Source organism: Tachypleus tridentatus, chromosome 9, assembly GCF_004210375.1.
Source record: "Tachypleus tridentatus isolate NWPU-2018 chromosome 9, ASM421037v1, whole genome shotgun sequence".
In the NCBI taxonomy this organism is placed as follows: Eukaryota; Metazoa; Arthropoda; class Merostomata; order Xiphosura; family Limulidae; genus Tachypleus; species Tachypleus tridentatus.
The window spans coordinates 14,990,297-15,016,482 of NC_134833.1; the positions used below are offsets into that span (position 1 = coordinate 14,990,297).

Here is a 26,186-nt window from a genome sequence, read left to right on the forward strand (position 1 = left end):
AAAAAATTGTCAGATTAGGTGGTCTGCTATAATTATATGAAACCTTTAATGTGAAGATAAAATTGTTAGAAGGGCAGTTATCGATTTCAGTGACACATGTAATTACATTTCACTTTTTATTATGAATAAGTGTCACCTCTTTCCAAAGATTTAGTTATCTCATGTAATTTTAAAAGGACAGATCTTTTTTTTTTACTTATTTTGTTTCTAAATTGTACGTAGGTAAGTAAAATAATATTTCTAATATATCAATAATTCGTAATTATTTTTTTTCTTTACATGTAATGATTACAATAAAGAGGAATGTTTTAAAAAAGTAAACATTTCCTTCTCCCAGGTGGATTCATTTTAAGACAGAGTTATATCTCTAAAATTTGGGGTTTAAATTACATAAGTGTGAATGTCCATAATGTTGAAAGTACAAGGTGACCTTGGTTAGTTATACCTGTGTTATTCATGCTGTCATTCTGTTAGTCTTCTCACATGTGATATTTAATAAGTGTTGTATATTTATATGATTGATTAATTATTCATAGAAAAAAATAACATTGTCACATTAGTGTCATTATAATTACACACATAATTTAATAAATAAAAACTGACAAAAATCTTCAGTGAAATATAGTGTCTTTGATTTATTCCTTTTCTAAAAAGTAGGTTAGTTGCAAAATAATATACATTGTACATAAATAGATCTAGAAAGGACATGTAAATATGCTTATTTGTAAAATGAGATTTGGTCTGCTTTTTGTGTTTCACATATTGAAGTGTGCATTGTAGGTATTTCTTAAATTGTTTTATGCTATTGACAAATTTATTTAAAGAAGAATAGATAATTATTTGACTGTAAATATGTTGTGTTAGCATTTGATATCCAGTTTACATGCATATAAATACTGTTTACAAAAAATAACCTAATTCCAAAACTTGTAATTAGTTTCTTTAAATATATCCTAAATGGTATAAAAAAAACGTATACAGACTTAGATTTGCTAACATTTTTCTAACTACACATTTTCTGTTTAGAGTGACTTCGTAAAAAAACTAGAACTCAATAATGGAACAAATGAAAAAATACATTTTAAAGCTAGTCTTTTTCTTTAGTAAGATGCGGTAGTTTTTTGCAATGGGGAAAATGTAAAAATTATGTGATAGTTATCCATTATATACATATATGTTTGTGAACTATTTGAAACAAATTGGCAATGTTATGCTATAATAAATAATATATATGTAAATTGGATGATTTCCTTTGTTTCTAATAACACTATTCAATGTGCATATTCCAGTATATTATCAAAACAGATTGGATCCAAGTTTCATCTCCCATAGAGTATTACTGATGATACGTAAAAATATTCTTAAGCCCTAATCTTAACATTACTGTTTGTTCCATTCTGTTTCTTGCTTTATCTGTCTTCTACACTTACAATCATTACTTACATTTCATAGTCTACTAGAAATAGAGATGCTTGTTGTTAGTTATTTGTATGAGTTTAAACTGAGTTTCTTTTACTTTCTTAACTAGGTGATAAGTTTAGAGGGATGGACGAACATAATGTATTACGTACAGGATTCTCATTCGTTTTGGGATTGGATATGTTTCTTATCGTGGTAAGCAGTATGTACTACTTTATTCTAGTTCTTATGATGTACATTTTGAAATATGTTCCGTACAGTGAGAAACATTTTACAGATAAACTAATGCTATAACACCATTAATATAATTGCAGTAATCTTTATAATATGTAAATTGACTGTCAGGTTTGAACTTATAGTCTTCTTTGAAAAGTCATTCTGCCACCTGGAAGCTAATCTTCAGACTGGTCTATCAGAGGCATCTTAGGCTCTTCCACCTGAAGTCATAACTACTTATGACTAGATCAAGGCCATATCCTTGGTTCTTTTTGGCTTCCTTCACTTATTCACAAAGATACACATAAGGAGGAAGTCATAGCATGAAACTCAAGTTTGACCTCTGAAGAATACTGTTTTTAGTCCATCATTTGTCCCTCCACAGATACTGGAAGATTGTGTATGATCACATTCAACATAAAATCAAACGTTTATTCATGAATGAATAAAAGTAATACAATTGTTCAAATGTGATTAATTTCTAATCTCAACTGGAAATGAGGTTAGTTGTTACATAATAATAACATGCAGTCTTAAGTCACTGGCATGTACACTTCCCAGTTGGTAAATCATTCCAAATCAGTTTCTGGAAAGTGGGTCCAAAAAGAGAGTTGTTTTTTTTATTGCCTATCATAATATACTATGTTGTGAATAAAATGGGCAAATTATCAAAAGTATTGTGAGATATGTTTTCTCCAACATAAATGGGGCAAATATTTTTGAAGCATGTAGGATACCCGAGTTATCTTGGTCAAATCACAATTGGTTAAGTGATTACCATGGTAGCATCGTCAAACGTTTTTGTACAAATAACATGATTACATTACACTTGGTAATTAACTTCTTGACTAGAACTAAACATTTATGTATTAAGTTTTATCCTTAATGGTGCTGATTGCACCATTCATTGGTAAAAGAGCAGCCCAACAGTTGGCGGTGGGTGGTGATGACTAGCTGCCTTCCCTCTAGTCTTACACTGCTAAATTAGGGAAATTAAAAACAAACAAACATACTATACCAAGGTTTCTAAAACAGGTTTCTACCATTTCACGACATGACAAAGTGATCAAATTCTTGCTCAATTTGAAGAAATACCTCGGATGGATATAGTTACAACAACGTTAAACCAGTTGGTTCCCATACAGGCATACTTTATGGGTTACCTAACATTCACAATTCTGACTGCCCCATTAAACCATTATTTTTGATCCTAGGTTGTTTTACTTACAATCTCTATCCATTCTATTGTTTTTTAACTAAACTCACTAAAGGTTCTTGCATCATAACTAAAAGTGTTTTTGCATCATAGGTCAAACAGTCTTCTTTGATATGTACTTGCTGAAGATTTCACTTCACAGTTTCATATTTGTAATGTACATTGTAGTAGGTATATATTTGAAAACTACAAAGTGTTTATACATGCAATTGGTTTAATGTGCCTGATAACGATTAGTATGAAAAGAGTCAGATATGAATGCGTCTCAATAATTGCGTAAAAGGAAAAGCCGGAACTTTAGGTGAAAATATTTTTTGTGGGAACTGAATGCCATTCCATTGTTAGCGATCTGGTACTTAGTTATCACCTGATTCCTTCATCATTAAACTATAATTGCAGCTAAAACCTTAACAGAAACAAGTGAGATATCTAAACATTCCTCATGTCAACAAGAAGTCTCTCTTAACTTCATATGTATGCTTTTCATTTGTTGTTGAAAAAACATGTATTTACTCTGATTGTTCATTTCATCTGGTTGTCATCTTTCTAATTGACAATAATCCTTGACCGTGATATAGGATGGCAGAGAGGTAATTGTCTGTTACAGTTAAATTCAGATGTAATCAAAGGTGCATCTTGACAGACGAAGCAGGAATAAATGATGTAGATAAAAAACCAATAAGAGACATGCAGTGGTGAACAGTGGTCTAAGATTTCTTTCACCTGCTCTGGCTTTAGATCATTAGTAGAGAGCAACAACAGTTTTATATGAACAAACGTTTCTTTTTAATGTTAGGTAAAACATGTTGAAAAGATCTTTCTAATTGAATATAATATCTATTCATTGATCTATTGAAGTCTTGCTTAATTATCCCAGACACTAAGTTACTTAATACCTGAAATATTGGTATAATTTTTGTTTAATTATTACTATCATTGTTAGAATTTATATACAAAGGCACTTTTTTTTGTAAATGAAAACAGCACGTAACTCTTGTACATATGTGCACCTGCACAAACGATTATCTTATGTTTACAAAGGCTTGTGGTGTGGAGACCATGCTTACCTGAAAAGTGGCTGGAACATAATGGATGGAACTCTGGTTTCCATTTCACTATTGGACTTTATTTTATCCGTTGTAGCTCAAAGTAGTCCTAGGATCTTTGCAATCTTACGGGTTTTTCGACTTCTTCGTTCCCTCCGGCCATTAAGGTGTGTATTAATAGGTAGAATGTTACATATATATTTATTTAACCATTTAAAAAGTTACTGAATCGTTAAATGCCTTATTGTACTTATTGTAACCTAGTTCGTTTTTACTTCAATGTATTAAATTATTATTTGTATGATACATTTTTTCTGGTATTTGTACTGGGTTTGTATATCTATTTATTTTTCAGGGTGATAAATAGGGCACCAGGATTAAAACTAGTTGTTCAAACTCTCTTGTCCTCTCTTCGTCCCATTGGAAATATTGTTCTTATTTGTTGCACTTTCTTCATTATATTTGGTATTTTGGGAGTTCAGGTGAGATATATCATCAACACGTGATGTTTCCCTTGCACAACAATGTACATTCAATAATAGCTGTGACAATGAACTATTGTTAATTATATAATTAAACTTGTTATGAGTTATTGAAAAACAACAGTATTTTAAATAATTTTATTTCATCAACGTTTGTGTATCAGAAATCTCTTGAAAAGTAAGCTCATAAACTAAATATTTAATTAAGTGTTCATGCATTAAGGAAAGTTCATAAATTAAATATTTAATTAAGTGTTCATGCATTAAGGAAAGTTCATAAATTAAATATTTAATTAAGTGTTCATGCATTAAGGAAAGTTCATAAATTAAATATTTAATTAAGTGTTCATGCATTAAGGAAAGTTCATAAACTAAATATTTAATTAAGTGTTCATGCATTAAGGAAAGTTAATATACATTATATAGAGATGTTTTGTAAATACTGTTTGATGTACAAAATAGTTGGTGTTTAATTTTTAAAGTTTCAATGTTGTGCTGATTGTTCACATGTCTGATACTTTTCTAATGTTACGTAATTTATACTTCAAAACGTTTCTCATATCAGAATATGATTTAATGAGATTTATTGAATCAGTTATAAGTAAAATTAACTCAGTATTGTGTATTAGTTTATGTGTGAATAAAGAAAAACATAAATTCTGATAAATAATTGTTAATTATTTCCTATACGATAAGCTTTTCAAAGGAAAGTTTTACTACTGCAATGGATCCAGAGTGATGAATGTGAAAAACAAATCTGAATGTTCAGCAGCTGATTCTCGTAATAAGTGGTGAATCATAAATATAATTTTGACAACCTAGGACAGGTACAGAATTCTTGCTATTCCATTCTAGAATTATATGTATCTCTATGTAGTTTTTAATTCTTACTATTCCATTCTAGAATTATATGTATCTCTATGTAGTTTTTAATTCTTACTATTCCATTCTAGAATTATATGTATCTCTATGTAGTTTTTAATTCTTACTATTCCATTCTAGAATTATATGTATCTGTGTGTAGTTTTTTAATTCTTGCTCTTCCATTCTAGAATTATATGTATCTCTATGTAGTTTTTTAATTCTTGCTATTCCATTCTAGAATTATATGTATCTCTATGTAGTTTTTAATTCTTACTATTCCATTCTAGAATTATATGTATCTCAATGTAGTTTTTAATTCTTACTATTCCATTCTAGAATTATATGTATCTCTATGTAGTTTTTTAATTCTTGCTATTCCATTCTAGAATTATATGTATCTGTATGTAGTTTTTAATTCTTGCTATTCCATTCTAGAATTATATGTATCTCTATGTAGTTTTTTAATTCTTACTATTCCATTCTAGAATTATATGTATCTGTATGTAGTTTCTTAATTCTTGCTATTCCATTCTAGAATTATATGTATCTCTATGTAGTTTTTTAATTCTTACTATTCCATTCTAGAATTATATGTATCTGTATGTAGTTTTTAATTCTTGCTATTCCATTCTAGAATTATATGTATCTGTATGTAGTTTTTTAATTCTTGCTATTCCATTCTAGAATTATATGTATCTCTATGTAGTTTTTAATTCTTACTATTCCATTCTAGAATTATATGTATCTCAATGTAGTTTTTAATTCTTACTATTCCATTCTAGAATTATATGTATCTCTATGTAGTTTTTTAATTCTTGCTATTCCATTCTAGAATTATATGTATCTGTATGTAGTTTTTTAATTCTTGCTATTCCATTCTAGAATTATATGTATCTCTATGTAGTTTTTTAATTCTTACTATTCCATTCTAGAATTATATGTATCTGTATGTAGTTTCTTAATTCTTGCTATTCCATTCTAGAATTATATGTATCTCTATGTAGTTTTTTAATTCTTACTATTCCATTCTAGAATTATATGTATCTGTATGTAGTTTTTAATTCTTGCTATTCCATTCTAGAATTATATGTATCTGTATGTAGTTTTTTAACTCATAAAATAGTTGATCAATAAATGTGTACTAAACAGCAGAACTGAGAACTTTCCATATGAAAGATTAATTAATTAATTGAGTGATTAATTACTTAACTAAGCTGGAAAAATCTGTTATTGTTAATGTGAAGCCTTGGGTAACCACTGACGTTGGTAATTTTAATTATCAAATAATTGCCAACACCTCTTATATTTATGAATCTATACACAACCTATATAAAACCATGTTCTTACTATCATTCTATGAATTATTTTTCTGTCATTTTAACAAAATACCTTTTATTGCATGCTATAAAAGATATTGTTCAATCATTCTATATAGGTTATTGTTCTAGGATTGTGTAAAAGATACAGTTCTCTCATCCTATAAAGGTTACCATTCTAACATCATATAAGATACTGTTCTATCATTCTATGTATTCTAGCATTCTGTGAAGTATTTTATTTGTGGTATAAAAGGAATTTTTCTATCATACCCAAACGTGTGTTCTCCAAAAACTTAAATGACTTCATTATGTTTATTATGTGTTCTTTGCTAACTTATGTTATAATAGTGTTATTTCGTCCTTAAATATCAAAGTATATAAAAGATACACAGGTATGCAATAATTACTGAACAACAAAGATTTTTTTAAATGATACATGTGTGAGCTCTGAAAGTATATCATTGTTCTGAAAGTATATCATTGTTTATTTTTATATTGTAGGCTCCTATGGCACTGTTTGTTTTGTCTTCAATGGATGGTTGGGTTAATATTATGTACACTGGACTTGATGCTGTCGGTGTAGACCAACAAGTAAGAAATTACTTTCTTTAAATGTTTATGCAGAACATTATTTGTGTTAACACTTTCAAAACTAACATTTTTTAGTGTATTATCTCGGCTGTTTGTTGAATAAAATTTCATAATAATTATCATTGTTGTGTGTTTGGTACTTACAAACGACAGTAGTGAACGTGAATTGCCTTTTGAAAATAATACCAATTAATTAGTTTGTGTATTTGTACTGAATATTGTCTAATTGTTTTTCCTTGAATGTTTTGCAGCCCAGTGAGAATTATAATGAATGGCGATTACTGTACTTCATATCTTTCCTTCTTCTTGTTGCCTTCTTTGTTCTTAACATGTTCGTAAGAGTTGTGGTTGAAAATTTTCATTGCTGTAGAGAGAAACAGGAGAAGGTTCAGAGAGCTGTGAAATGTGCTCACAAGTTGGAAAAGAAACGGAAAAGTATGGAAATGAAACTAAGTGATTTGGAATCTCTGTCATGAGTTAAGCCTACTTTACCCTGACAAAGCTTGGAAAATATATCTAAATATTATGAATGTTATAGTTTAAACTATTATTGTCATACTTCTTATGTGTATTATTATTTTCAGAATATATTTTAATCTTTTGGGTTCTCCAGTCATTGTCAGAGTTTATACAACTGAGCAATTAGAGTGCTTATATTTACGATCAAAGTTTTTGGAGTTTGAATCTCAGTAGTTGTACAAAAAAAAAACTTTCTGGTTGTGATGCATGAGAAACAAAAAAAGACTGATGTAACACTTGACTGGAGAATTCACTGTTTGAAACGTTGTGGAAATAATAATAATCTACATAGTAAAGAGAGTAATAATAGTCCAGATAATTATATTATTAGTTTTACTAACACCTCTTGTTAGTTATTCTACAAAACCATGTGTAAATATGCCTCAAAATTTAGTTGTGAATAAACACTGGTTTGATTGATGTTTAAAAACATACATTTGTCCATACACATTGTTAGAATAGTACATCTTCAGCCTTGCAAAGTTTCTGTCAAAATCCTTTTGACAGTTTGGTCATTTAAGGTTTTTGTTTTCAATTCTATTTTGTTTTTTCATTGTTATTTTTTAAAAGTAAATATATGTGAGTCTTATATTAAGATGTGTTATTTGGATAATTATTTGTCTATTGAGTATTTAATTTCTGGTTCTGCTGGTGGCTCTTATTACTTTTGTGGAGAAAATACAAGCAGCCATTTATATAATTGTATTTGATTTATGTATAATTTCATCAGGATCTTGATACTGCATTCATATTATGTGCTTGAGTGTAATTCAAACTCGCTAGAACTGTAACCAGTCAGAGTGAATAGACAGCCTTGTGTGTCGCTATTAATTGGATAACACATGCACAATTTGTGGTTACTCATATTTTCATAGGACAAATTTATTTAAAACCTTAAAATGACCTTTCTGGGTCATAGTTTAATGCTCTATAGATTTTATTTAAATATGAATATTTTTTTGTAATGTTTGAAAAGTCAGTGTAATTATGCCTCTAGTACTGAATGTTAAGATATCTGTTATTATGTTTGTATATTTGGATAACTCGTTTTTAGTTATTGTTAATAATTGTGGTTAAAGAGGCTAACATATTTTATATATAATCAGGTATATACAAGAGTTTCATGTCTCATAATTTTTAGTTTTTCATGTTCACACTGAATCAACTTTTGTTGTAATGGCGCTGAAAAACAGATTAATCAAAGTTGTAGCCCCTGTAGATGATGGGAACTAGACATGCACAGTACTCATGCATATCGAGCCAGGGATGCCTTCGTAGTTTTCTTGGTCCTTCAGTTACCCCACACCTTGAAGTTCAGTATCTAACTCTAGTCATTCTAACATAAACAGTTAAAGTCACCTGTGAACCAACCAGCTTACATTACAGTAGCATAATTTATCTGATATAGTGATTTTCATTGAGTATGTTCACAATAAAATACACAATTAACAATCGTTTGTTTGTGAAAATACGTTCAGTATTTTAGAATTTCTCTTAGTTTAATCACATGAATATATTTGCCTTCATTATTTTCAAGTTTTAAATTGTTCAGGATAGATGCATAATTTTTGTCATATTTTTAAAGAGTTGTGAAAGTAAAGTTTTATATTAATTGAGAAATAAATTTACATATATATTATTCTTTAATTTAATCAAAATATTGTATCTTCTTTCAGAAATGCGGGAACTGCCATATTACACAAATTACTCGAAACCACGACTTTTCACACACAACATTATAACCAGCAAATATGTTGATCTAGCTATTGCAGCCGTGATTGGCTTAAACGTAGTTACTATGGCAATGGAGTTTTATATGATGCCTATGGTACGTGTTGAGATCCTTGTACGAAACCTTTCTTGTACTTTAATAATTTGTAACTTGAGCACATTTTAAATCTGTTTTTTCCAATTATGTGATTATAATACATGTATAATAGTTGCATCTCTTGTCTTTCCTTAATATCTTCCTTATGAAACTAATTACAAAAACTGTAGGTCTGACTTCAAACCTCCTTCGTATCACAGAAGTTTCAGTAATAAAACACAAATAACTGAATCAATATTTATAAGAACTAAAGAGCTGCATCTAAATATATATGTACATAAATATGTACTTAGACAAACATTAAATTTGTGCTCTCAGTGTGATTTACTGCACAATAAAGTTTCACGACGTAAAATTAGATTTTGTCTAATTTTTCAATTCTTTATTTCGTTTTCATGCTTTAATGTTCTTTCAAATAAATTTCTGTAAGTGAATTACCATTTATATGGTTACTTTAGATTCTTATAGGTGCTATCCTTTAGGTATGTTTATTAACTATAACCATCTCTATTTTGTATTATATGTTTTAATTTACATGTGTACGTATGTGTTTATGTAAATTGAACACCAAGTTTTTGAAAGATTGTAAAAGAAAATGAACACTTTTTTTAGGAACTTATTTATACCTTGAAAATATTTAACTTCACTGCGGTATTTATTTTGGAAGCTGTCATGAAAATAGTTGCCCTTGGAGTCAAAAGATACCTAAAGGATAAGTTAGTGACATAAATCAGTTTCAAGTACTTTATGCTTTTAGAATATAAATATGGCTCATGTATGATTCTTGGTTCACTATATATAACTGAAATTTAAAACTTTGAATAATCTGTAGTAAATATATCATTTAATATAAAATTCTTTTATAATGTATGTATATGTGATATGTATATCTTTAATGTTTAAATACATACTTCTAAGTAACTTATTACTAAACGTAATTTACCAACCACTAAAATCTCTTACTAGAGATTTTTGGTAACTTATTTCAAAGTGATAGGATACTACATATGCACATTCATATTTTATATGGAAACTATTTTTTGAAATAATATTGAACATTTTTGTAATATTTGCGTAGTTTAAACTGAGATATATTTATGTATGAATTATTTTATTCAAAGTTCTCTTTGAGAATATATTTGTATTAATGACAAAAATCTACAAAATATAACAAAGTACTAAATGCAAATAATGATGTGTATTCAGTGCAGTTAATATGCGGAAGGATATCTTGTGTTATACTGTTGTGTTATACTGTTGTAAGACAATCGGGAGGATATCTTGTGTTATACTGTTGTAAGACAATCGGGAGGATATCTCGTGTTTCACATTTGTGTTATACTGTTGTAAGACAATCGGGAGGATATCTTGTGTTATACTGTTGTAATACAATCAGGAGGATATCTTGTGTTATACTGTTGTAAGACAATCGGGAGGATATCTTGTGTTATACTGTTGTAAGACAATCGGGAGGATATCTCATGTTTCACATTTGTGTTATACTGTTGTAAGACAATCGGGAGGATATCTTGTGTTATACTGTTGTAAGACAATCGGGAGGATATCTTGTGTTATACTGTTGTAAGACAATCAGGAGGATATCTTGTGTTATACTGTTGTAAGACAATCGGGAGGATATCTTGTGTTTCACAATTGTGTTATACTGTTGTAAGACAATCGGGAGGATATCTTGTGTTTCACAACTGTGTTATACTGTTGTAAGACAATCGGGGGGATATCTTGTGTTTCAATTGTGTTATACTGTTGTAAGACAATCAGGAGGATATCTTGTGTTTCACAATTGTGTTATACTTGTTGTAAGACAATCAGGAGGATATCTTGTGTTTCACAATTGTGTTATACTGTTGTCAGACAATCGGGAGGATATCTTGTGTTTCAATTGTGTTATACTGTTGTAAGACAAACGGGAGGATATCTTGTGTTTCACAATTGTGTTATACTGTTGTAAGACAATCGGGAGGATATCTCGTGTTTCACAATTGTGTTATACTGTTGTAAGACAATCGGGAGGATATCTCGTGTTTCACAATTGTGTTATACTGTTGTAAGACAATCGGGAGGATATCTCGTGTTTCACAATTGTGTTATACTGTTGTAAGACAATCGGGAGGATATCTCGTGTTTCAATTGTGTTATACTGTTGTAAGACAATCGGGAGGATATCTTGTGTTTCACAATTGTGTTATACTGTTGTAAGACAATCGGGAGGATATCTCGTGTTTCACAATTGTGTTATACTGTTGTAAGACAATCGGGAGGACATCTCGTGTTTCACAATTGTGTTATACTGTTGTAAGACAATCGGGAGGATACCTTATGTTTCACAGTTTTGTTATGTATGGGCATATTGTGTTATGTTAGTTGCAGAAACTAGAGATTTTTTCTATAAATTTTAGGTGGAATCAGCTTAATGTTCTCATTGTAATTTTATCCATTGTGGGGATATGTTTGGAAGAGATGGAATCCAAGATTAATCCAACTATTATTCGTGTTATGCGAGTAATGAGGATAACAAGAGGTAGTGTATGTCTTGTAATTAATGTTATTCACAGTTAAATGATAAGTGTTAACAGTAGAAATACCAGATGTCACAATATCTCAAACTTGAAATGTATTAGATGTGTATTGATTTATAGTTTCAGGGCTAAATTAAAAGTAGGGCAAAAAGGGCAACTGCCAAGTGTCCCCAAGGAATTACAAATAAAATAACATGAAAATAATACGTATACAGACACTGATATAGGGAAACATAAGTATAATAATAAAAACAAGAAAATAAACTGGTTTAAACTTTTCAAGTATGCAAATTTTCGAGTTTAATATTTTTAACGTGTTTCAGAATTGACACAAAAGGGTCCCTTGCACTCCTCTTTCCTAAGTTCAGTCCTAAACACTCAATAATACAAATGTGAACTGAAAACTTTTGTCATGTACAGCCTTGACTTATGAATATTACGGTGATGCCTCATTGTAAATATAGCACAAGATAACCTTACTATAATGTGAATTCATAAGAAATCCCACCGTTTTTTTAGCTTATATTGTACATCACACTTAAGTACGAGACATACATATGTTATTAGTGTGTGTGTATAACATAGGATAGAACGTAATTAATTCAAAGGTTTCTAGGTTCATTGTCACCCCTTCCCCAAAAGTAATTTCAATTCTATGTTGTGCACTATATTAACACTTAATAGGGAAATACTAGACTAAAATAAAGTGACTCAAGTTCACTCCTAGTGTTGTATTATGAGAACATTTAGCAGTGCTCTTGTCTGCTATTCTATTGGGTTCATGATTATTATTAATGAAACATGAACCTGAAACAGTCTACTGTTGTTCCTTCATTTGAAGCTTGTCCGTGAGTTTGGATTTATCATAGAATATACATAAGTAGAAACTGTGAGAATATATTTTGTCAACAATGTTATAAATTAAAAACCTTCTCCCTTAGATTATAATTAAAATACTTTTTATTTCAATCAACATTTTGCTACTGTGGCTTCATTAGGGTTAGTAGTACAAGGGTAGTTCCTCATCGAAACGCAAAGTAGTATGTCGTGTAGCCGAAACAACCTGAAAAACGCATGACTGTGTTATTAACATGAGTGGCAGTTTAGTGAATTACACCTTCTGGATCTCAGACTGTTGTGATCCAAACTATCGTATGTATACACTTCAAGTGGGTGTGTTCTAATGGACCCTTACTTAATTCACACACCAAATTTCAAGGCAGTCCATGAAGAAATACATGATGAATAAAATCTCCAGTTTTGATTGAATTCATTTTTTTTTCTTTGCAACAAAAGCATGGAAACTTTATTTGATAAAAAATGCATGCTTGAATTCCATGGATTTAGTACACAGATAACTGATTACGTCCCTCGAGTATCTGTCAAATGTGGTCTAGAGATAAACTACACTTGCAAGATTACTCAACTAAACCTGCCCAATTTTAATCAGAATTTGTGTGCATCTCTACACATAAAGTAACGTGAGTTAGCTAGCGGTCTAACTACTTAAATAATTAATTAAATACTACTAGCAGAACAGGTGAAACAATGGATGAAATGAAAAGTGTTATTATTACTGGAAGAGTAAAGGTTATTTTCTGTTAAAATGTCTGTACTCCTTCAGGGTGCAGTACACATTCTGAACGATATCAAAATATTTAAAACGTAACTGTTGGTATGGGAAAAAAATAACATGACAATCCACAACGACCTAAATTAGCTATTGTGCAAAGAAACAGTTATAGGTATTTATGCATAAACAGGTGACTAGCAAGAAACATTTTGTTTTAATATATTTAATGGTAAGAAAATTACCATTAATTGTAGCTATTATGTATTATATATTATGTACTTATGATGTTTTCTTTAATTAGGCATTCATTAGCTAGTTTTACAAAATAAGGTGTGGCTGTAAAAAAACAATGTATAAAATTATCACAAATTTAACAGTTCCGATATTAAACGTTCTTCCATTTAAAATGAAAGTGGTTTCCATGTATTGTATAAAAACAAGTGTAAAACCATTACGTAACCTAGCAGTAACCTTTTGTTTATTTCTCTGTCAGTTCTTTGCAGAAGGAATGTTTTCACATTTTACCACTTTCACACGTAACATGTTAGTGAAGAGACTTGCTCTTTGGACAATGTATTTAAGGTTTATTTCCTTTGGTTTAAAATTAATTTGTTAAACAAGTGGTTACATAAAACCTCTCTTCAGCCCAGCTTTTCCCTATTATATCTATTAGTTGTATTATAAATGTATTCAGCTGGTACTTTAACTGAGAAACACTATGTAATGGTTAAATATAGACTAATGCCGAATAGATGGCACAAGTCAACCATAGAATTTCCTTCAACCAACTTATTGTATTTTGCTGTGTTATTACAGTACACATGCTTAAATGTTCTTCAAATTAACAAGTTTCCGTCCAAACAACAAAAATAACTTTCTAGGAAAACCTGTAATTACAGTAAACATATTACAAGTTCTGTACGTGATTATAAAGTAGTGATAAATTAACATTGGTAGATATACGATATTTGAATGCCCAGACTTCTGTGTGTATATTCTAATCATACATGTATATTTTGGGAACTATTGCATATGTTATGAAACTAATGATTTTGTTTCCTGCTATACCTTATTATCGTATTTTATTACTAACATTTTTCTTAAATTTACTAAATTAATATTCTTAAATGATACAGTATTAATGCAGTAACGTTATAAGCTGGCTGGTCAGTAACGTTGTAAACTGGCTGGTCAGTAACGTTGTAAGCTGGCTGGAAAGTTCAAATGATACAGTATTAATTCAGTAACGTTGTAAGCTGGCTGGAAAGTTTAAATGATACAGTATTAATTCAGTAACGTTGTAAGCTGGCTGAAAGGTTTAATAGTTTAGTTTAACTAGAGTACAGTTAAGACTTTCTTACTTTTAGTATTCAAATTTTCAGTCTATTAGAATTTCATCACATGTTTTCCTGTTACACCAATATCTAAATGGTTTTAAAAGGCTATTATAGTCGTGTGAGTGAACAGGGGATGACTTTTTTATCATAGTTTTTAAACTGCTGAAGATGACCAGTGGTATCAGGGTTTTACTAGATATGGTAATGCAAGCACTACCACAAGTAGGCAACCTGGTGGGGCTTTTGTTTTTTCTTCTGTTTTTTATCTTCGCTGCTCTTGGAGTGGAACTGTTTGGTCGACAAGGTGAGATAAACATTTGTCCTTTAGAATAACTTACTGCCAGAATTTGAGTAATTAACATTTGTATAAATTAAGAAAGATGGACTTTTACCTCAAATAGCAAGTACACAAGTAATCTCAGCATTTACTTATTACTAGAAGTTGGCTTATGACCACGATTACTTTTATAACTGTTCTTCAACATAACACATAAAGTGTTGTAGTAAACACAAAAACTAAAATTACAGTTGATCACTAAAGAGTAAACAACCATACGTGAAGTAGAACTGTAGAAGAAATTGGTTGAAACTTGAAAATAACATAGATTAATCCATATTAAATGATTTATTTGTAAAAGCATATATATATATATATAATTAGAATAGACTTAAGCAGAAGAGATTATTATTCAAGCTGGGGAGATTTTGTTTGATAAATAAAATCTGTCTGTCTGCATATCTCGTATCTAAAACATTGGTGAGGAGAACTTGTGCACAGTAGTTTGTGTGTGGGTGTGTTTGTGGATAGAAGAGGTGGAGGTAGGTGATAAAGGTAACCAATTCTACTCATGGATACATACAGTTAAATAGTGGTTAACTTTACCACTAAAACCACCACATGTATACCAGTCAATGATCCAGAAACAAAGTTAGGTCAAAAAGGAGTCTTTTAATATGGCAAACAGAAATATATAATTACTTGATGTACAGGATTCTCAGTTGTGTAGAACAAATGTAACAGTTTGATTAATTACATTTTAAGAATTAAGCTCTGTTTACTGTAGTAAGAAAGGTGTAAGCATATGGGGCTTTTACGTACAGTCATCTGTTTAGATTTGCTAAAAAGACTGATTTTTGTTTTCATCCAAAAAAGTAACAACTGAAGAGAAACATGTAAAGACATCAGTTGTATAGAAAGATAAATATTAAATTATGAAGCTTTATGTGTGTATTTTACACTCATTAGAGTCAGCACAGAACTAAGAGACATCTAAGATTTGTTGGTTTATTTTTGATGCTTGATCAAGTGTGACTGATATGTTTGTCAAAGACTAAAACTGACCAAAAGCTTCAGTGATATAATTTTTTATTTTCTAAATTTTATCACATATAGACAGTATGTGATTTATCCTTGTAAAACTTAGTATGTGAGAAATGTGTTATTAGCCTAACTAGAGTATGTGTATAACTGAAATTAATTTATAAAGTCAGACACTTTATGTATTATATATGTAATATAACAACGCCATAAAAATTGTATCTTATTGTAACATTTATCTATCTTGCTCATTTTTGCTGTTCAGGTTATAATCCCTGATTACTTTTTTATCACTTAACTTTTCTTATGGTTTTCAGGGTCTCTGTTAAAAGTCTGTAGTATGTGGATGCAGATAAAGCCTATTGTATACTGTATTGGTTGTCATTCTGTGTTACGTGGTGCTTACATTTAGGAAAGATAATAGAAATTGTTTTCATGATCAGGATATCTGTGTGCTCATCATGTGTAAATGTAATATCAGTTTACCAATACTATTGTGTAAGCATGAGAAGAGAACACCATAGAATTTTATTCTATATGACATATAATGCATTATTTATTCTGCTGTTATAAACCTGTCCAAGGATTAAGTTTTGGTAGAATGAATTATACCTAAACCTACAAATTATGTTCTTCGTTTAGAAACTGAATAGCCTGGCATGACCAGGTGGTTAGAGCACTCGACCCACAATCTGTAGATTGGAGTCACCATCCTATTAAACATACTCTCTCTTTCAGTCATGGGGATGTTATAATGTTTTGGTCAATCCTGCTATTCATTTGTAAAAGAGTAGGCCAAGAGTTGGCAGTAGGTGGTGATCACTGGCTGCTTCCCTCTAGCCTTTTTGCTGCTAAATTAGGAACAGGCAGTGCAGATAATTATTGTTGAACTTTGCACGAAATACAAAACTAAACCATTTAGAAATTGAAGAGCTGTTTAAGAATTGCCTTTGCTACAACTATTACAGACAAACCATAACACAATTTCAAGTTTTACTTCTGTTTGTGCTTGTGAATTATTCTCACTATAACATTGCAATTTCAAAGAGAATTAGATAGTAAAAAAAAGTCTTTCTTTCATTCATTCACTTGAGCATAATTAAATGTTTGAAGTAATACTTTCTTGCTGTTGTTTCTAATAAGTATCAAATTTAGAAATGTAGACTGATTTAGTTTGTTAAAATGTTAAAGAACTTCTATTGGTTTCTTTAATACTGAGTCAGTAATTACAAATAGTTTTTCATAAAATGTTACATTTTAAACCATTTTAAGTTGATTTGGTGCTAATAATTCATTGTATTATTAACATTAATAACTGTTGTTGAGTATTTACTGATAAGTAATAATCTGTGTTGCCTATAAATAAATCACATAACAATTTATACCAATGTTTTGTACTTATAAATCAACTTTGTTTATTACACTATGTAATACAAATTTTGTTCCTGGATAGTATGTGTTATTTCTTAATTACTTATGTTATAAAAGTACAGAAAACGACCATTATTCCCTTCAAACGTTGCTTTTGTGATCTGGATAATGATATTTAGAAATTAACCTATTTTCTATGAAAAACGGCCAAATTTCCACATTTTCTTTTACATAAGGTTTGAATAAAACAACATATGAATCAAGATTTACATGTATTTATACTAAAGTTATATAAAAATTTTTAGAAGTGAGTAGTTTTTTGAGACTTGTTACTGTAATGTAAATCACTTTCACGTATCAGCCCCCAAATATAGTCTCCCATTATGTTTTCGTTACACTTTCCCAGGTCACAAAAGCAAAATTTGAAGAGGAAAATATGTCTTTTCCATTTACTTTAGGCATAAACAATTGGGAAATAACACTTTCTGCCCAGGAACAAGTAAAAGTAAAAAATTTTGTTGCATGGTGTAATTGTTAAAGTTCTATTATTTATGTTGGAGTGGAGCTCCCAAAACTTAATACACATGCGATAAATATACAGTATCTTATGTTTCTACTCTGATTCTGTTTTTCTTTAGAGTGCAATGACGATTTCCCTTGTCAAGGTTTAGGAGAACATGCACATTTTCATAACTTTGGGATGGCCTTTCTAACTTTGTTCCGTAGTGCAACTGGAGATAACTGGAATGGAGTCACGAAGGTAAATAATGTTCATGTATTTTACAACAATTAAAGGAACAAGTCTGGCAGGTGTCAACATCTTTTATAATAATTAAAAATTTAATTTTTTCGATATCACAGTTTTCTGTACTCGCAAGTTATAGTAGGACGAGGGAGAAAACACACATTTAAAACACCACAAACAAATAATAAAACATAAACTTTACAAAAGTGTTTATGTTTTTATTGCATAAAGCATATGCCAGTTGTTACCTAATGTTTAGTGTGTTGGACTGCAGACTAAATAGCCCAAGGAATCTGATAAGTGGTCATTGCTCCGTAGTGACATCTTGTAAAATATAATTTATTAAATACTGTTGTTATAAAATACTACCGCTAATTGTTCAACAACTAAAAATTTTTAAACAATGACTTAACACGCCATAAACATCATAATGCTGTTAGAAAGCATAGATATAATCAGTTTCTTTTTGTAAATTATGAACTTCAAAAGGATATTTTTTTAGAGTTTCATCCACATTTGACCATTTTGAAAAATTCTCATTTATTGGTTAGAATGTTTTATATGTGTACATAATTTGTTGGTTAGAATGTTTTGTTTGTGTACATAATTTATTGGTTAGAATGTTTTATGTGTGTACATAATTTGTTGGTTAGAATGTTTTGTGTGTGTACATAATTTGTTGGTTAGAATGTTTTATGTGTGTACATAATTTGTTGGTTAGAATGTTTTATGTGTGTACATAATTTGTTGGTTAGAATGTTTTATGTGTGTACATAATTTGTTGGTTAGAATGTTTTATGTGTGTACATAATTTGTTGGTTAGAATGTTTTATGTGTGTACATAATTTGTTGGTTAGAATGTTTTATGTGTGTACATAATTTGTTGGTCAGAATGTTTTGTTTGTGTACATAATTTATTGGTTAAAATATTTTATGTGTGTACATAATTTGTTGGTTAGAATGTTTTGTTTGTGTACATAATTTATTGGTTAGAATGTTTTATGTGTGTACATAATTTGTTGGTTAGAATGTTTTGTTTGTGTACATAATTTATTGGTTAGAATGTTTTATGTGTGTACATAATTTGTTGGTTAGAATGTTTTATGTGTGTACATAATTTGTTGGTTAGAATGTTTTGTTTGTGTACATAATTTATTGATTAGAATGTTTTATGTGTGTACATAATTTGTTGGTTAGAATGTTTTATGTGTGTACATAATTTGTTGGTTAGAATGTTTTATGTGTGTACATAATTTGTTGGTTAGAATGTTTTATGTGTATACATAATTTGTTGGTTAGAATGTTTTGTTTGTGTACATAATTTATTGGTTAGAATGTTTTATGTGTGTACATAATTTATTGGTTAGAATGTTTTATGTGTATACATAATTTGTTGGTTAGAATGTTTTATGTGTGTACATAATTTGTTGGTTAGAATGTTTTATTTGTGTACATAATTTGTTGGTTAGAATGTTATGTGTATACATAATTTGTTGGTTAGAATGTTTTGTTTGTGTACATAATTTGTTGGTTAGAATGTTTTGTTTCTGTACATAATTTATTGGTTAGAATGTTTTATGTGTGTACATAATTTGTTGGTTAGAATGTTTTGTTTGTGTACATAATTTATTGGTTAGAATGTTTTGTTTGTGTACATAATTTGTTGGTTACAATGTTTTATGTGTGTACATAATTTGTTGGTTAGAATGTTTTATGTGTGTACATAATTTGTTGGTTAGAATGTTTTATGTGTGTACATAATTTGTTGGTTAGAATGTTTTGTTTGTGTACATAATTTGTTGGTTAGAATGTTTTGTTTGTGTACATAATTTATTGGTTAGAATGTTTTATGTGTGTACATAATTTGTTGGTTAGAATGTTTTGTTTGTGTACATAATTTGTTGGTTAGAATGTTTTATGTGTGTACATAATTTGTTGGTTAGATTGTTTTGTTTGTGTACATAATTTGTTGGTTAGATTGTTTTGTTTGTGTACATAATTTGTTGGTTACAATGTTTTATTTGTGTACATAATTCGTTGGTTACAATGTTTTGTTTGTGTACATAATTTATTGGTTAGAATGTTTTGTGTACATAATTTATTGGTTAGAATGTTTTGTTTGTGTACATAATTTGTTGGTTAGAATGTTTTATGTGTGTACATAATTTGTTGGTTAGAATGTTTTATGTGTGTACATAATTTGTTGGTTAGAATGTTTTATTTGTGTACATAATTTGTTGGTTAGAATGTTATGTGTATACATAATTTGTTGGTTAGAATGTTTTGTTTGTGTACATAATTTGTTGGTTAGAATGTTTTGTTTCTGTACATAATTTGTTGGTTAGAATGTTTTATGTGTGTACATAATTTGTTGGTTAGAATGTTTTGTTTGTGTACATAATTTGTTGGTTAGAATGTTTTGTTTGTGTACATAATTTGTTGTTTAGAATGTTTTGTTTGTGTACATAATTTGTTGTTTAGAATGTTTTGTTTGTGTACATAATTTGTTGGTTAGAATGTTTTGTTTGTGCACATAATTTATTGGTTAGAATGTTTTGTTTGTGTACATAATTTGTTGGTTAGAATGTTTTATGTGTGTACATAATTTGTTGGTTAGAATGTTTTGTTTGTGTACATAATTTATTGGTTAGAATGTTTTGTTTGTGTACATAATTTATTGGTTAGAATGTTTTGTTTGTGTACATAATTTGTTGGTTAGAATGTTTTGTTTGTGTACATAATTTATTGGTTAGGATGTTTTATGTGTGTACATAATTTGTTGGTTACAATGTTTTGTTTGTGTACATAATTTATTGGTTGGAATGTTTTGTTTGTGTACATAATTTGTTGGTTAGAATGTTTTATGTGTGTACATAATTTGTTGGTTAGAATGTTTTGTTTGTGTACATAATTTATTGGTTAGAATGTTTTATGTATATACATAATTTTTTGGGTAGGATGTTTTATGTGTACATAATTTATTGGTTAGAATGTTTTATGTGTGTACATAATTTGTCGGTTTGAATGTTTTATGTGTGTACATAATTTGTCGGTTTGAATGTTTTATGTGTGTACATAATTTGTTGGTTAGAATGTTTTATGTGTGTACATAATTTGTTGGTTAGAATGTTTTATGTGTATACATAATTTGTTGGTTAGAATGTTTTATGTGTATACATAATTTGTTGGTTAGAATGTTTATGTGTGTACATAATTTGTTGGTTAGAATGTTTTATGTGTGTACATAATTTGGTTAGAATGTTTTTTGTGTGTACATAATTTGTTGGTTAGAATATTTTTTGTGTGTACATAATTTGTTGGTTAGAATGTTTTATGTGTGTACATAATTTGTTGGTTAGAATGTTTTGTTTGTGTACATAATTTGTTTAGAATGTTTTGTTTGTGTACATAATTTGTTGGTTAGAATGTTTTGTTTGTGCACATAATTTATTGGTTAGAATGTTTTGTTTGTGTACATAATTTGTTGGTTAGAATGTTTTATGTGTGTACATAATTTGTTGGTTAGAATGTTTTGTTTGTGTACATAATTTATTGGTTAGAATGTTTTGTTTGTGTACATAATTTATTGGTTAGAATGTTTTGTTTGTGTACATAATTTGTTGGTTAGAATGTTTTGTTTGTGTACATAATTTATTGGTTAGGATGTTTTATGTGTGTACATAATTTGTTGGTTACAATGTTTTGTTTGTGTACATAATTTATTGGTTGGAATGTTTTGTTTGTGTACATAATTTGTTGGTTAGAATGTTTTATGTGTGTACATAATTTGTTGGTTAGAATGTTTTGTTTGTGTACATAATTTATTGGTTAGAATGTTTTATGTATATACATAATTTTTTGGGTAGGATGTTTTATGTGTACATAATTTATTGGTTAGAATGTTTTATGTGTGTACATAATTTGATTATTTCTAATTTTAATCATTATACTTTTGTCATACAGAATTCTTTGCATTGTTAGCTTAATATTTATTTATTAATAACCTCAGTCCATTAAGCTGACTGAACCTCCTGAGATATTATTGAGCTTATAACTAAAAATACCATTAACAGTAAGAATACTCAACTGATAAAACAAAGTATTATAATGTTTATAAGGAAAAGTATACTAAATTTATCATACTAAGCTATACTTAGTACCAGACTGAGTTTTAGTTTCACTCTCAAGTAAGGTGTTTGCCCAATTATACTTTGTGAGGACCAGGATAAAGAGGTATATCTGGATTAGATGAGTCACAGTTTTGTTAGCTTTTATTCACTAAATATAGTTATTTAAGTAATGGCACGTTTTACAAGCTTGGACATCACTTCTCCTTTATCTATATTTTAAACTAATTCAGATGGGTATCTGCTTTCTCTTCATCTTGTTGACATTTAATGTGTTGACCTGGGATCGAGCCTCGATCTAGTTGTGAATAATACTGTGATCCCAGAAGCAGAGAGCATTAACATACATTTATTGTTTTCTACTAGGACACTCTTCGTGACAACTGTGATATGTCTAGTGACTGCTTAACCAACTGTTGTGTGACACCACTTGTTGCTCCGCTGTACTTTGTGATTTTCGTATTAATGGCTCAATTTGTTCTGGAAAACGTGGTGGTGGCTGTTCTAATGAAACATTCAGAAGAATCACATAAACAGATGGATCAGGATATTGAGATGGACAAGAAAATTGAGCAGAAACTGGAAGCTGAAGTAAAAGAGGCCCAAGAACTGAAACTGGAGAAAATACTTGAACAGGTAGCTCACAAAATGTTCCGTACGATGAAATGACTTTCTGTGCAGGGATGTAACTTGATCTTAGTAATAAAAATAAATTTACAGAGTTACTAAAAATTATTGAGTAGCTAATACTGTTAGTTTACAGATAGAAATTATCTTGAGTACAATGAATATTTTACTATTGAATTTCAAAAATACACTTTCAACTACACTTAACAACAGTTTTCTTTAAGTGTCAAATCTTCTAATATAAATAATTTTTTGAGTGGAATCAAACATTTTCCACAAATCAAAGAGCTTTAATATATTATATTACTTTAAAAACCATGAGAATATCATTGATTTAAAATAAAACACTAAAAAAGTGTTTAGTTTATGTTTTTTGGGGTGAATTTGATTATTTTAAATACATCTTGAGAATATCTGAAATACCCTGGACTCGACTTTGTGCTTGTGTTTTAGGACTATAAGACCACTGAAAAACAGATGTTAACACAATACCCTTGACTCTACTTTGTACTTGTGTTTTAGGACTATAAGACCACTGAAAAACAGATGTTAACACAATACCCTGGACTTATCTTTGTGCTTGTGTTTTAGGACTATAAGACTACTGAAGTTAACACAATACTCTTGACTCTATTTTGTGCATTTGTTTAGGACTATAAGACTGATAAAAAAAATATATTAAGGCAATTGGTGATATACCTATTGAGGTTACCCTTCATGCTACTTTGAATTCATCACGAGGAGTCATTGTTGAGAGATTTGAAGAATGTCCCCGAGTCAGAGATTCTCGCTGGTTTCTCCACTCAAGGAGTTTCTGCAGTGAGGCGCATCTCCACTCGCAAAAATGGAGTTACACTTCCGACAAATATCCTTGTTTTCACATTTACATCACCATGTGCATCTGCCACCATCAAGGCAGGTTATCTAAATTGCAGGGTACGGCCGTACGTTCCAAACCCTTTCCGATGTTTCCAGTGTCAGAAGTTCGGCCACTCAAAGACGTCATGTCGTGGTTCCCTAACATGTGCTCGTTGTGGTGAACCACGATGGCTATGAGTGTGACACATTGTGTCAATTGCGGTGACTCTCACCCGTCCTACTTTCATTCTTGCCCTAAATGGTTGGAAGAAAAAGAGGTAAAGCATTTGAAAACGTTTCAAAACATTACTTACCCTGAGGCTCGAAAGTTGCTGTCCACCACTTAATCTCAGATGTATCCTGCTGCACTTCGTTCCACTACTACAGTGGGAGTGCAGACAGATCTCTCTGTGCCTTCATGGTTAAAAAAGTTGATGAATAAACTTCTACACCCATCTCTGTCCCTTACATACATTCCAACAAACCCCAAGATCCACATCCTTTGGTTTCAAATACAGGCATTTCTTCAGATACATCTTTTTCTCCCACCCCAAGATGCAAAACAATCATTCGTTCGCGTCCTCAGTCACTGGAATCCCCTTCCAACAACAAAGCCCAATCGACCCAGGGCAGGATCCATGGAGGTCAATAGACCTCCCCCACATAAGGACAGTAAGGAAAAAAGACGTGGTCGTAAACAGAAGGCTTCTCCAGCCCTCTCCAGCCAATTCACCTACACATCATTAAAAATGGCCACCTTGATATAATGGAACTGTCGAGGTTTACATTCTAATCTGGATAACATCAAAACTGATTGCTTCCTACCATCCTGTATGTCTTTCCTTAGAAGAAACGTTTCTGAAACCTGCCGATACAGTCCATTGTATTCACTGTATATGCGTGGATATAATGGCTAACTACCACATCTTTAGGCAGTTTTCTCTGTACAGAAATGACAGGCTGTGTGATGGACGAGTACATGGAGGGGTGGCACTGTTAGTTGATCAGCATGTGCCCACCCTGTCTTTGTCACTCAACACACCGTTGGAGGCCGTAGCCATCTGTGTTTCCTTGGGTCATACCATCAGTTTTTTCATTCTACCTTTCACTTAGAGAGAGACATATGATCAATCAGACCTTGATACTCTCATTGAACAGTTGCCGTCTCCATTTCTAATCGTGGGGGACTTTAATGGACATCATCCCCTCTGGGGAAGTGCTGTTATTGATAGGATGGGTCGCTCCGTAGAGTGTATGCTCTCTGATCACAACCTTTCTCTTTTCAATACTGGTTTTTCTACTTATTTTCATGCACCTAGTTAGTCCTTTACCGCTATTGATCTCTCAGTTTGCTCCCCTTCATTATTCTCCCATTTTTCATGGAGGGTTGACAGTAATCCACTAGGCAGTGATCATTTTCCTATACTTTTGAGAGAGACTGGCCGTGGTCGATGCCACCCTACCCACGTACCCCGGTGGAAGCTTGATCAGGCAGACTGGTCCACTTTCACTGCTCTCTCAGAACTTGATCCTGCCATCATAAATCAGCCATCATTAGACGACTGTGTGGCAGCAGTAACTGACTCTATTATACAAGCAGCTGCTCAATGTATTCCTAAATCCTCGACACGTTTTCAACTATATCCTCGTCCGTGGTGTAATCCTGCCTGCCACATGGCATGGAAGGCTCAAAAACGGGCCTGCGATACATTCTGTAGATATCCAACACTTCAAAACTGCATCGCTTTCCAGCGGGTCCGTGCACATGCTAGGTGGGTAAGACGTCAAAGCCAGAAGGAATCTTGGATTAAGTTCACAACTGTCATATCTTCTACCACCAGTTAAAGGTCATATGGGACAGGGTTCGATAGGTCAGTGGGCACTACAATTCTGTCCCCATCTCGATTTACTCTCTGATGGCCAAGAGGTAGCTGATGTCCGGAGCATCACCGATACTCTAGGTGAAAGCTTTTGCCGGGTATCTAACACTTCTGTTTGTTCCTTCTTCTTAGCCATCAAGACTCGGGCAGAGCGTTCACCCTTTCTTTCGAACTGACTGTCTCTATGACTATAATCGTCTCTTTACACTGGTGGAACTGAAACTGGCCCTTCATCGATCTGGCAGTACATTTGTTGGACCAGATGATGTACACTATGACATGCTGCGCTATCTATCCTGCTTCTCTTGCTATT

General features: G+C 30.8%; 1 pseudogene across 1 annotated transcript in view; it reads left to right on the top strand.

Annotated features, from left to right (window-relative positions):
* LOC143227003 (voltage-dependent T-type calcium channel subunit alpha-1I-like) overlaps nt 1-23,328 on the top strand; it is a 40,610-nt pseudogene extending 17,282 nt beyond the window's left edge. Inside the window, exons 5-16 of the transcript XR_013014823.1 lie at nt 1,529-1,614; nt 3,828-4,064; nt 4,253-4,379; nt 5,076-5,206; nt 7,064-7,153; nt 7,405-7,588; nt 9,349-9,500; nt 10,113-10,216; nt 11,918-12,039; nt 15,099-15,251; nt 18,275-18,396; nt 22,875-23,328. The product of XR_013014823.1 is annotated as a voltage-dependent T-type calcium channel subunit alpha-1I-like (transcript). The remainder of the gene's footprint in view (nt 1-1,528; nt 1,615-3,827; nt 4,065-4,252; nt 4,380-5,075; nt 5,207-7,063; nt 7,154-7,404; nt 7,589-9,348; nt 9,501-10,112; nt 10,217-11,917; nt 12,040-15,098; nt 15,252-18,274; nt 18,397-22,874) is intronic.
* The last annotated feature ends 2,858 nt before the right edge of the window (nt 23,329-26,186 follow it).